Below are 11,919 nucleotides of genomic sequence, written 5' to 3'. Positions count from 1 at the left end.
GTGTGAGAACACAGAAAAGGTGTGCAAGTGTGTGTGCATGTGTACATGGGCTTTTCTTTTTTTCTTTTTCTTCTTCCCCTCCCTGCCCTTCTGAATGTAGCCTGGTGTCTCTTGCAAAACGGAATGGGTTGCTGGAGCAGGCTTGTGTCCCCTTGGTCTGGCTGAAGCGTGACTTTAATCTGCAAAGCTCAAGGCTCAGGCCCTTCCGCGGGGTTGGCGAGGCAGCGTTAGGCCAAAAAGGGGCAGTGCAAAATGTTGAGGCATCGCTAAAATAACATTTACAGGAATTATTACAAAGAGAGAAATGGGAGAAAGCAATGGTTTTCCAGGTGGTATGGATGGTTTCTTGGCATTGATTTCCCCCAGATAATGTCAGGAGCCCTGGTAGACCGCTAGCTCTGATCTTAGCCGGCATTTAAACACATGGGTGCTGTCACGTGCTGCCCCATGAATAGAACGGAGTATTTCAGTTGCAAGGGCACTGCAGTGATCGTTGTGCCTGCTGGGGGCTGCTGCAGCTGGCTTGGGGGCTGCTCGTGGCTTCTTCTCTCCATGTTCCTCTTGTGCTGGAAGCTTCACACACCACTTTTAGGCTTTTGTGGTGAAATAGTGAGGTTGGTATGTTGTGTGCATCCAGTTCCTGGCTGGCCTCCTGACAGAAACAGGCTGAAACCCCTCAAAATAAAGCCTGCTGTATTTTCTGAAATGTTGTGATAATAAATTATAGTACCTGGATAGCCTTGATATTTTATAAATGTGTGATCTGTATATTCAAAAATGATCAATTGTGACAGCAAAAAGGATGTAAAATGGTAGGATGGCAAATGGCTTCTGGCAAATATTTCTTTTTTGAAGGTCTCCCTCCTCACCTTCACATGAGAGATTTCCAATTTATTCCAGCTGGAAATGAAAATTTTCCTTTACAACAGGAGATTACACCCAATTTCTAACCTATAGCATCTTCCTGGTTACTGATTTAACCTCTGATGTGTGATTTTGATAAGATAAAATACAAATGATAAATGTTTGCATGAAAAAATACGACAAAGAGAGGGTGAGGAAAGCTTTGAGGCTGTGGCTCCAGTCTCCAGTGGACCTGCATGTGTTTTCTTGTAAACAAATAATCTGCAGTGTAGACACACAAAACCAGGGGCTGAGGAGTGGTTTTAGCTAACGCATCCCTGTGAGCTCCACGCTTGTTCTCTCTGGGTGGTTTCATGAGATGATTCCTGCGTTTATCAAAATCAAGAAGTGGTTCTCTGCAGTGGCTTGAGCTTCCCAGAACAGAGAGGGCAGGCTGCAGCATGCAAGGTGAGGGCTCCATGATGGAGACCTTAGGAAAACTCTCTCTATCTGGGTAGGCTTTTCTCAAGCAGCTTCCCAAAGCCACCATTAGGTGATAAGAAATTGAATTAAAGGTAATGGTGAACACAACCTTGAATGTCATACTGATGCTAAGGAGTGTGCACTCCAGAAACAAATGTTTCCTAAGTATTTCAGGCAGCAGCTTGAACAATCAATTCATTCACACTGAGAAAATTTCTTTTTCATGGTCTAAGACCAGCATTCAAATGACCCTACCTGTGTCCTCCAGCTTGTGTTACTATTTCGTGTCCTCCTTCAGCATTCCGTAAAGTCAATGGCTGTCTGTCTTTTGACTGTGTTGGAAGGTAGATCAGGCTTTTATATGCTTTTTCAACATTATAAATATAGATGGAGTATATATGTATATTTGTTCTGAAGTATCGTGTTTGACCGTTTGTTATGGCATGAACAGTTCCTCTTTCAGTGTAGTGAACACAGTTTTATCTGGCATAAGAGTTATGTTTAGTCTACATTCACATATAGTTTTTCCTTTAACAATATTTCTCTAATTATGGCTATGTGGATTCATTTTGCTCAGTAAGGAAAGGTGATTTTTTGGACATGCTTGTGTGTGATGGGGGTGGATTGCACTGAGCAACGTCAACCAACCACAGGTGTGCTCCTTGGGTGCTCATGAAATGTAAGAGCTGCTGTTACACCCCACCATGCCACATACCTGTCTCTGACCATGGCCAGTAACTTATATTGAGGGAAAGGTTGAAAGAAATGGGGTAGGTGTAGACTGAAACTTTTTTATGCCTGAACCTTAGGTTAGATCTGTGGGTTGGTTAGGGAGGTCCTGGCCTGCTGGAGCACCAGGATTATTTTGTAGTTGGCAATGGAGATGCTCTACATCACCTTGTCTTGTTTTCTTCTGAAGCTCTATAAGTAGATCTTTCTCTCCTGGTGTTGTGACTTGTAAAGCATTGAGGGAAGGAGGGGTACGGGTTGAAAAGGTGATGGAGTGATGAAGTATGGCCAGCAGTGCTGCTGGTTGAGCGTGGCTGACTCCAAGGGTTGGGCTGCAGACCACCAAAACAGAGCCTCATCCCAAGCCTAGTGGAGGCTGTCATGGGTGGCCTGGGCTCCCATCACATCATGAGGCCAGACACTATGGCAGCACTTCATATCCCAGAAGCGACCAGCCCAAAGCTCAGCTGCTGGCTGGTCTGAGCCACCAGCTGCTTCTGCAGAAGTTTGTTTAAAAACAGAAGCCCATGAGTACTAGAATTGCTTTTGCAGGAGTCTCATTAAGACAGACATTATTGTGTCTATTAATAAAGCAGAACATTTCCTCTGCTGGATATTAATCACTGGGTGGATACATTCAATGGGGCAGTGAAGGGGCCTCATGGACAAATCTGGACTGAGTAAATTAATGTGTCAAATTACTCCCATAAAATTAATGAGTGTTAGTCCACGGAAAGCTGGAAAAAATGGACCCAGAGAGAGCACAGAGCCATCCTGCTGTTAAAGCTGACTTGCTGCATAAGGTCAGTTTATAGGAAAGCTCCCTCAAGATCAATTCATTAAAGTTTACAGGACTTGTCTGAGTCACCTAGCAGAGTTTCAGCAAGTGTGTTGTTATCTGCTACTGCTGCTGAGGCAGCTAAGAGACTCCAAGGAGTAATTAATCAGTGAATCCTATGAGTCTTCCTCCCACCCTGCCAAGCTCACCAGCTTCTATGACAGGTTGCTGGAGCATTGGTGGTGGGATGAGGGGATCACTGCCGGTCCCTTCTACTCTGAGCTATTCTACGATTGCTTTGAAACTGAGTTTGAATTGTTAACTGCTCCGCTTCCCTCTCCTGCTGGGTTCTAAACCACCTCGAAGTTTGTGCAGATAACCTCCTCGGGCTGTTATCCTGTGAGCATGGATAGATCTGGTTCAACCCACCCTGAGGCAGGGCACAAACGTGCGTTTATGTGCAAAGATGTGTCTTCCAAGCACCTGCACATAGGGCATGCGTGGGACACACCTCCTACCTGCTGGGGTTTGCCTAGGTACTGCTGAGCTGCCTGGTGCCTCAGTTTCCCTCTTTGTCCTGTGGGATATCCCAGCAGTTCCTGTGCCTGCATGTGCTCGTTTGCAGGGGATGGAGCAGGTCTCAGAAGGGGCAAAGGGTTTTATCATTGTGATTGGTGATTCCCTGGCAGCAGTTTGGTCCCTCTCTTGCCTTGTGATAAGTAGATTAACATCGCTCTCTGGTAACATTCGACAAGTCAGCAAAGGGAAATTTAGATGTTCTGACTCTGAAGTCACAAATGAACTTGAAACCCCTGAGATCTACAGGGGGTGGGGGTGGGGGGGTGGGCAGTTTCTACTTTTAAGATAATAAAATTGGGAAGGGACTGGTAAACAGGGTTTGAAGCCCTTCCAGACCTGTTCCATGAGCTCTGCATAAAAAAACGTTGTTTATATTGACCTGTTGTCAATTTTCGTTTTAATTGTCATTGTAGAGTTTTCCATTAGAAAAAATATAAAAAACAATCAGACCAACATATTTCAAGTGGATGCAGAAGAATCCACAGTTGGTTTCTGGACCATCCTTTAATCCAGAAATTCCAGGATTACCAGGAACTAATGTTGGTCTCCCTTTTTTAATGGGGTACTATCAAGTCAGCTTAGAGACGTGCTCACCTGGCCTCACTTCTTAGAGGGAATCGCTCCTGTGCTAGAGGAAAGTGCGAGGCCATGCCTTGTTAAGACTTAACGTAAGGTTTTCAGAGGATTTTTCTTAGAAAGTGCAAGTTACAGGAATTTCAGCCTGAGTGAGTTAAAAGTCCCTAAAAACCTTTTTATTGAGTAACATGACGGTAGGAGACAATAACCTGGTGGTCTGATGGGTGGGGGGATAGAAAGTTTTGTCAAAGTGAGTTCCTGTGTTCAGCACAGATGATTCATTGCCTCCAATTTACGAATGGCACGATTCCACAGTGGAGTTGCGCTCATTTAAATCTCAGGGACACTCAGTAAATCTGCCTTGTTCTTGCCCAGTTTCAGTCTGAGGGTTACATTGCTGCAAGTGGCTGCCACCTGTGGCTCCATATCCTCCCTCCCCAAAACCCCTCAGCCTTAAATAGTTCCTACAGTGATGCAAACCCTCTGACATTCATGATGCTGAACCAGCCTGAGATAAGGCCAAAACTTCAATATAACATAAATATATTTAAAAAGCTGTATTCAGGATCAGCTTTTCACTGTCTGGGGAAAGGGAAGTGGCCTTTTGCAGTTCACTTTTGCAGTTTAGCTGCTCTCTCCTGATGTTTTCATGGGGCTGTCCAGCCCCCATCTTCCATGGTGCCAGTCCTGAAACACCCACCGATTTACCTCAAATAGCAGAAATCTGTGTTTTGGCTAAAGTAGCTGGGATGGCACTCTGCAAATGCCCAGTGTTGAGGTTTCCTTCCCCCCCCCCCTTTTTTTTTTTTTTTTAATTTTTGCTTTGCTCTGTTTCCTGTTTTGTTTTTCTTAGTGGAAAGAGGAATAAGTAATTTTGAGTCTCAGACGGGTTCCCTGGGCCAGTCTTGTCTTGGACATCACACTGTTTTTTTGGGGGTGATTGAGTTATGAAGAAGGGTTTTGTTAGCATTTGGGCAATGCCTGCTCTTGAAGGAAGTGCTGTCACAGAAAATTACTGAGATATTTTTAATATGAGGTTTTATTAAATGGAGTAAGCATTACATGTGCAGGGGCAGACTGGGGAAATGCATCTCTGCCAACTTTCACAGACTTCTAGATCCATCATGTTTATGACCAAGAAGGGACATTAGATCATCCTGTCTCATCTCCTGAATACGGGCCTTAAATTTAATCCTTTTTACCTGTGCATCACGCCCTGCCATGTGCATTTGGCAAAAGCATGTCTTCCAGGAAAGCATCTCATCTTGAAGGAAGGCTGAGAATCCACCGCTTCCCGCAGCAGTTTCTCTGGCTAATCACCCTCGCTGTTTATTTCCACTTGCAATTTGTCTGACTCTCTGCTATTGATTCTTGTTCTGCCTTTCACCGCCAGGTTAAAGATTCCTTTAGGACCTCGATCTTGCTCCTTGCGAAGAGGCTTACATGATGCAATCAAACCAGCTCTCGGGCTTCATTTTTTTGATAAGTTAAGTGCAAATTTGGCTTATGAAGCCGCCTGTTGCTTCAGCCTCTGGTTTGTTTCTCTGTGTGTTTTCCTCACAACTACCCATTAACACACCATCCTTTTAAAAATATTGGACACAAGATCTGCCCAGATTTCCCTCATTCAGCTTGTTCATGGAGAAATCACTGAGGAGAGCTCATCTTCATGAGCAATGTCTGCATTCATAGCTGACACTCAATTTTTCCCTTTCTTTCACAGCTTTGATGGAACCCATCATTGGGTAGCTTGGCCCCTTTGGACATTGAATCTTTGGTGGAGTAGCTGGTTTTGGGAGATGTGTCCAACACCCCTGCTTTGTGGGGAGAGGTGTGGGAGCTGGGCAAAAAGACCCAATATTTGTCTAAGCTCTCTAAACCGAGAGTTCCAGCTTGCTCCTTGTGCTGCCTTGGTCTTGTGGCAATTTTCACTACTTCCATGCTTTTAAGTTATCTGAGATTTTTTAATTAATGCTATGGGAAAAGGTAGATTTGCCAAACCTGGTTTATTATCTGTGAATTATCAGAACAGTGGAAAGGTGGAGAAAGACTGAGCTTGATTCACATGGGCTGGCAGAAATCTGGGAGAGGATGGGCGAGAAGATGACAATGCTGGGGCAGTTGGTACCTGAGCAGCAAAAGATGCTTAATAGCACTGGAGGTGCTCATCCCCTGTCCTTTCCCCTGAGGCAGTTGGATCAGGCCCGTCCTCCAGAACATCTCCACTGGCAGATGCAAACCAGCTCGGCTGCTGGATGCTCCCAGCAGGCAAGATGGTTGCTGGATGCCAGCTGCTGTTCACTGGTCTGATGCTCCGTTTGCCTCCTCCAGCACAGCACAGTGTAGTCACCAGAGCTTGCACAAACCCATCAAAACGGTTCTCCAGCAGGCTGTAGGTTCCTATTATTTTTGCCTTAGGAAAGTTCTCTATGCTGGGAACCTGCTCCTGTGCTTAAGAAGGATTACAACAGTGGTTTAATGGCTAAATTTTTGTTGTGCTTGCACCTGAGGGTGACTTGGCCAAATGCAACATGTGCACAGGAGCCTGTGATGTGACCAGGGGAGGTGCTGAGCCCTGGGCACACGTTCCCAGCTCTTCACATCCAGCCCAGAGAGGGGGAAAGGAGCAGACGGCAGGAGACGGGGGTGGCCAAACAGAGGAGCTCTGTGGCAGGTCTGACAAACGGGGGTAGGTTCACACAGCCAGGTGGTTCCTCTGTCTATAAAAAGAGAGGGAAAGCCAGACACTAGACGTGGTCGGCCCTGTGGTGCAGACAACTAAACAGAGCAAACTTGTAGTGATGTCTCCATGACCCCAAAATACCAGTCGAGCTCTCCTGGTTTCCCAGTTCAGAAGTGCCAGTCGTCCCTCCAGTGTGACTCCGAGGCATGCTCTCACTTTGCACTTTGTGGTTTATTTACTGTCTGGGTACTACCATTGAACGGGGGAAATATTCCAGGGCTGGCTGAACCATGTACTCGGGAAGAGAAGGCCGCACCAGGTCTGTCTGTATTTTCATGGGTCTCCAGCTATCGGATAAGATCAGCCTCAGGAGTCAGTGTGAGTGCTGAAGCTAATGTCTGGATTGATGAAGGGCACTGATGCAGTAGCAATTTCTATCAGGACATGGAAAATGGAAGGGGAGAACCTGAATCCAGCCTCATTCTTTGCTTGACAGAGAGGCAATAACGCAGTGGAGATTAGTCCTGTGCCTGACAGCATCCACATGCGGAGGGTGTCTTTTGGTCCCTTTGAAGCAACACCATCATTAATTGCATTTTATGCCCCTGTAAGTAAAACTGAAACCCAGCTAATCATCCTGGATTCTGTTTTCCTCAGTTTAAGTGTTAAACTTAGGAGCTTGGCTCTAGACTGAAATATCATGGGCAAATTATAAGTATGAAGATGCAAAGATTGTATGAACAGATGTGACCTCTGGAACAAAAGTGCATAAATTTCTGATTTCCCTGGTTATGCTCTTTCCAGCAAAGTTTTTCTGAGTCAGCTCTGCTGATACTATCTTTGCCCAAATATCTTTGGCCACTCTCACTTTTGAAGGCAGCCCTTCACCTCCAAAGCCCTCTGCTCTGTCCTCCCATGCAGCTGCTAGAGCATCCTGTGGCCATGAACCCTTCTGATGATACATCTCATGCCCTTATGGTGTGGGTCTCCTAGTTGGCCCCTGCCTGTTGCAGCTTGACACAAGTCCATGAGCCAAGCAATGGCCCTAAGTCCCGCCCACAAACCTGGGGAATATTATGATGCCCCAACATTCTCCAAGTTGTTTGTTTTTTAGGAAAACAGACCTCTCAAAGGCATGTTAAAATAAGCTATTAGTGTAGCCACAAAGTCCAGGCTGAAAAGACTGGGAAACCCCAAGCTGAACTGTGGTTGTGTGGCTTCAATTTTCTTCCTTTTGGTCTGCAAATGATGCTCCTGTCTTAAATGAGGTGGTCACAGGCACGGTAATATCATTACACTTTGTGGATCAAAGGGATGGTGTTCACTTCATGAGCAGCTCTTTAATAACTAGTTTTCTTCTTGTTGACCAAGAGCAGCTGTGGGTTGCTGGTTTTAGCCCACTGTTTGGTCCCAGCTCTGTCCACATGGGGCTCTGCAAGTGACCCTGACCCACAGACACTGCCCAAATTTGCACAAGCTTCTCTGCATCAGGAACCAGCAACATTTTGCAGAGGGGAAACGGTGGTGCAGGTGGCACCCCAGCATGTGCCCAAAGTGGGTGAACATGGATGTGACCCCAAGTCCAGGGCACTTGTAGGACCTGCTTCTTCCATGGGCAGCCTGCTTCCACTCCACCCTGGCTGTGCAGGAGTGTGCTGGAGGCATTAGGGAACATGCCAGCCCACTCTCTGCCCGTGCAGAGGTTGTCAAACCCTCTGTGAATGCTCTGAAATTTTGTGTGCAGACTTTCAGGGATGCTCCACCACCCAGAAGGGAGCTGCACCAGAGATGCTGGCAATGGGCAGGCAGTGTGGCTCCCAAAGGTGCCCTTGGGGATGCTTCTGCTCCACCCATGTGGATGCAGCAAAAGGACAGATGTCCCCACACCCATCTTGCTTCACAAGCGAGATGCCTGCAGGTCTTCCTAGAGCAGTGTTCGCATGTTACCTGATCAATAAGATGTGCATGGGAATTCTTCACAGCCTGCCCAGATGGGTGTGGGGCCACTTACCCTGTGCAGTGCTGGGAAGGAGCGCTGATAAAACCTGCGCACGCTTCAGTGCCACGGAGATGCTCGGGCACTGCTGGCCACCTTGGGAAGCTGTTTGTTAGCTCAGTGCTCACGGTCTTGCATGGCACAGCAGCCCTGTTCAGGCTCTTTCCTCCTCTCCCACCCACCACCTGATTCCCTGTGTGGGGCTGTGTTTACCCACTCACAGCTGAGCACACAAGCCCTGACAAGCTGACACCCGGTACAGCTCTCAGCTCCTTCCTGGATACTTGCCCTATGTATGCTCATCTTGGATGCAGGAGATGCTGGTGGTTCCTGACAGGTCCTGTGCACAAAGTGAAAGGGAGATGATGCAGTCAGTGGGCTGGTGTCCCTGAGGATACCCCTGCACTGAGGTCGGGATCTCACCAAGGACCAGGACTGCTTTGCTGTCAATGCTTTTGCCCAGCCTGCATCCTGCTCCCTCCTCTGTCCCCACGTGAAAGGACTTTGCCCTCTGCAGCTTCTCCTCTCCTTGTGCACCTGCTTCCCCATCACACAGCCATCCGGCTGCGGGCCTTCAGGCTCAGGAAAGGCTGTGCCAAAACCACCACCCTCTGCCTTACAGCCTTGTTTCAAAGGTTTGTAATCAGCTGAACTCCCCAGCCGGAGGGGCTGGGGTTGTTAGGGAGCACAGATCTCCTTGTACATCCTTAAATGCTGAGTTCTTTGCCAGGGTTAATTTTCTTCCCTTCCCTCTGCTTCCCCCCCACCCCCCCAGCTTCCTGCCCTGTCTTGAGGCAGAGGTTGCAAGTCCTGTGCTCAGTGTGGCTGCAACAAATAAATCCCCCTACTCTCTCCTGGAGCTTAGGGTTGCAATCTAGCCAAGTGCTTGCTCACGTGCTTGGATCGAAGTGCATGAAAAGGCTGTGCTGCATCTGGTCTCTCTTGTGTGCCAGCACCTTCCTTGGACCCAGATTCCCACCTCCTGCAGCTGGAAGTGTGGGGTGGATGTGTCTGTGTGTCTGGATTGAGTTCAGGGGTTGGCAGGGGCTGGAGCTCTCTGCTGGGGTCCCACATGCCCTCCATACGGAGCAGGGAAGAGATAACTCCGCTTTCTACAGAAATCCTGGGTGGGCTGTCACAGTCCCGTCGGTGTGTGTGCAGCAGGGAGATGCACAGTGGGACCTAAACAGGCAACTTTCCATATGCGTGTTCAGTTACACAGCCTGTGATTACACTTAGTGTCTTGGTGAACAGCCAGATCAGCCTCCCCTGGGCAGAGGCCACCCATTCTCTTCTTCCCAAAAAGCTGTTTGGCAGGGGTTGAGCAGCAACTCAGTGCAACAGCACTGAGCAGTAGCTGGGGTTTGGGGAGGATTGTTGCGCTCAGCAGCAGGTGTCACAGGCTGATGTACCCTGAGGCAGTGACTTAAAGGGAATTTAATTCTGTTAAATATCTGCTTTGGGAGTCCTTGTGCCAGGCTGGCACAAGGTGGTGGCTGGTGCTTTGGGGTTATTGGGTGGGTGGGTGTCTGCAGGGAGAGGACCTTGATCCTGGCTCAAGATGTAGCCCCATCCCTGCTCTGTGGCCCGGGTGGATGGGGGAGGACAGACCGCTGTGCTGCTCCTGAGAACTATGAGCTCATTTCATGCTTTACTGGTGCAATAACTGTGGATGCATGAGCTTCCCTTTGCTGGTTGCGCATTTATTTGCGTGTGGATCTGCTTGGCAGTTTGGTGTGACCAGTAGTGTGGCTGTGCTGGGGGCCGTGGGATCTGTGTCCTGGCATGCCTTGCATGCACACAGGCCAGGTTTGCTGGTGTATGCAGGCACTCGTACCCTCCACGCTCAGTGTTTTGGGGTGAGGCTTTCCTCAGGCACCAGGGTTGTGATGGAGGGGTGTGTGTGTTTTTATGATGCTTCTTTGTGTGACACTTTTTGGTGCTGGTGCAAATCTAAGCGCAAGGCACCAGGGGCTGCCCAGCACGATTGCATGTGTGGCTGAGGGTGCGTGTTAGTAGCTGAGGGTGCTATTGAGAACACATGTGTGCACGTGCTGGTGGGTGCTAGGGAGTGTGTGAGGTTGAACATGCTTGTGCATGCCCTGCAGGGTGCATGTGTGTGTCTCTTGGGTGTGCACGGCTCTTTGGGCAGTAGCTGAACGGGACAGCGGGTATGTGCACCCTAATCCTGACTGCACCCATCTTAGAGCTGTTGAAGCTGGACTCCAGCACTGGACATTGGACTCCCACACAGCACTTGGCTGTGCTCCCTTGCTGCCCTCTGCAGGCAACCACCCCTTGTCCGTGGCTCCACTGAGCAGACGCAGCCCATCCTGTGACAGCCAAGAAACAGCCTTGGCCTGGCTTGCCACACTCGCCCCCTCCCAGTACCCCAAAATAACCACGCTCCGTTGCAAATGCAGCCGGAGTCTGAGGGCTGCTGGGCACCTGAGGAGCCGCCGTGCTCGCTCAGGGTGGCCGAAGCCAGCTGTGCCGAAGGGCACCCGCAGCTTCCCCTGGCACAGCGGGCTGGCCGCCCAGGTGACAGCTCTCTGATGCCTTTGGCTGCAGCTGCTGCCGGTGGAGCGTGTAGGATGGAGAAGTGTGAGTCAGCCCCAGGAGCCTCGCATGCGAGCGGCTGTGCAGAGGTGCTTGGTAGACCCTCCTGGAGAGGAGCTACGTGTGGTGGCTGAGCGTGGAGGGATGCAGGCACATGGGTGTATTGACCCAGCTGCAAAGACACCCTCCAAGCAGGAGCACCCATGGAGAAATACAGTTGTCACTATAATTGTTACTGGCTTTCTAAAGCTACAGGCAATTCAGTGGGTTGCTTTGGGAAGCTGCTTTTGCATGCACAGACTTGATGTCCGTGCTTTGGCTGCACCTGAAGCTTTCTCTTGCCTCCCCTCTGCCCTTTCTCTGCTGAGTAAACCAAGGTCACAGCCCGTTTGCAGGAGTTGCCCCATGCTTCTATGCTGCAGGCCTGCATGAACCACTCTCACTCTGCCTCCCTGGTCTCTTTTGGCCTGGAATACAGAGCTAGAAATTGGGCTGATCCAGACTATCAAGCCTTCAATCTGATCCTGACCCAGGCTGGAATGAGGATGTCTGTAAGTCTGACTCTGACCTGAAGCAGTGGTGTGTTGGGAGCCTGGACCTGCAGCACCAGCATATTTACCAGCACTAACTCCAGAAGCTGTGATCTGATGGGATCCAGAGGAGCTCCAGACAAACTCCTTGGGCAGGTTGGGT

The sequence above is a fragment of the Falco punctatus genome (genome assembly GCF_963210335.1).
Source record: "Falco punctatus genome assembly, chromosome: 1".
NCBI classification, from domain to species: Eukaryota; Metazoa; Chordata; class Aves; order Falconiformes; family Falconidae; genus Falco; species Falco punctatus.
This window is presented reverse-complemented; position numbering follows the sequence as displayed.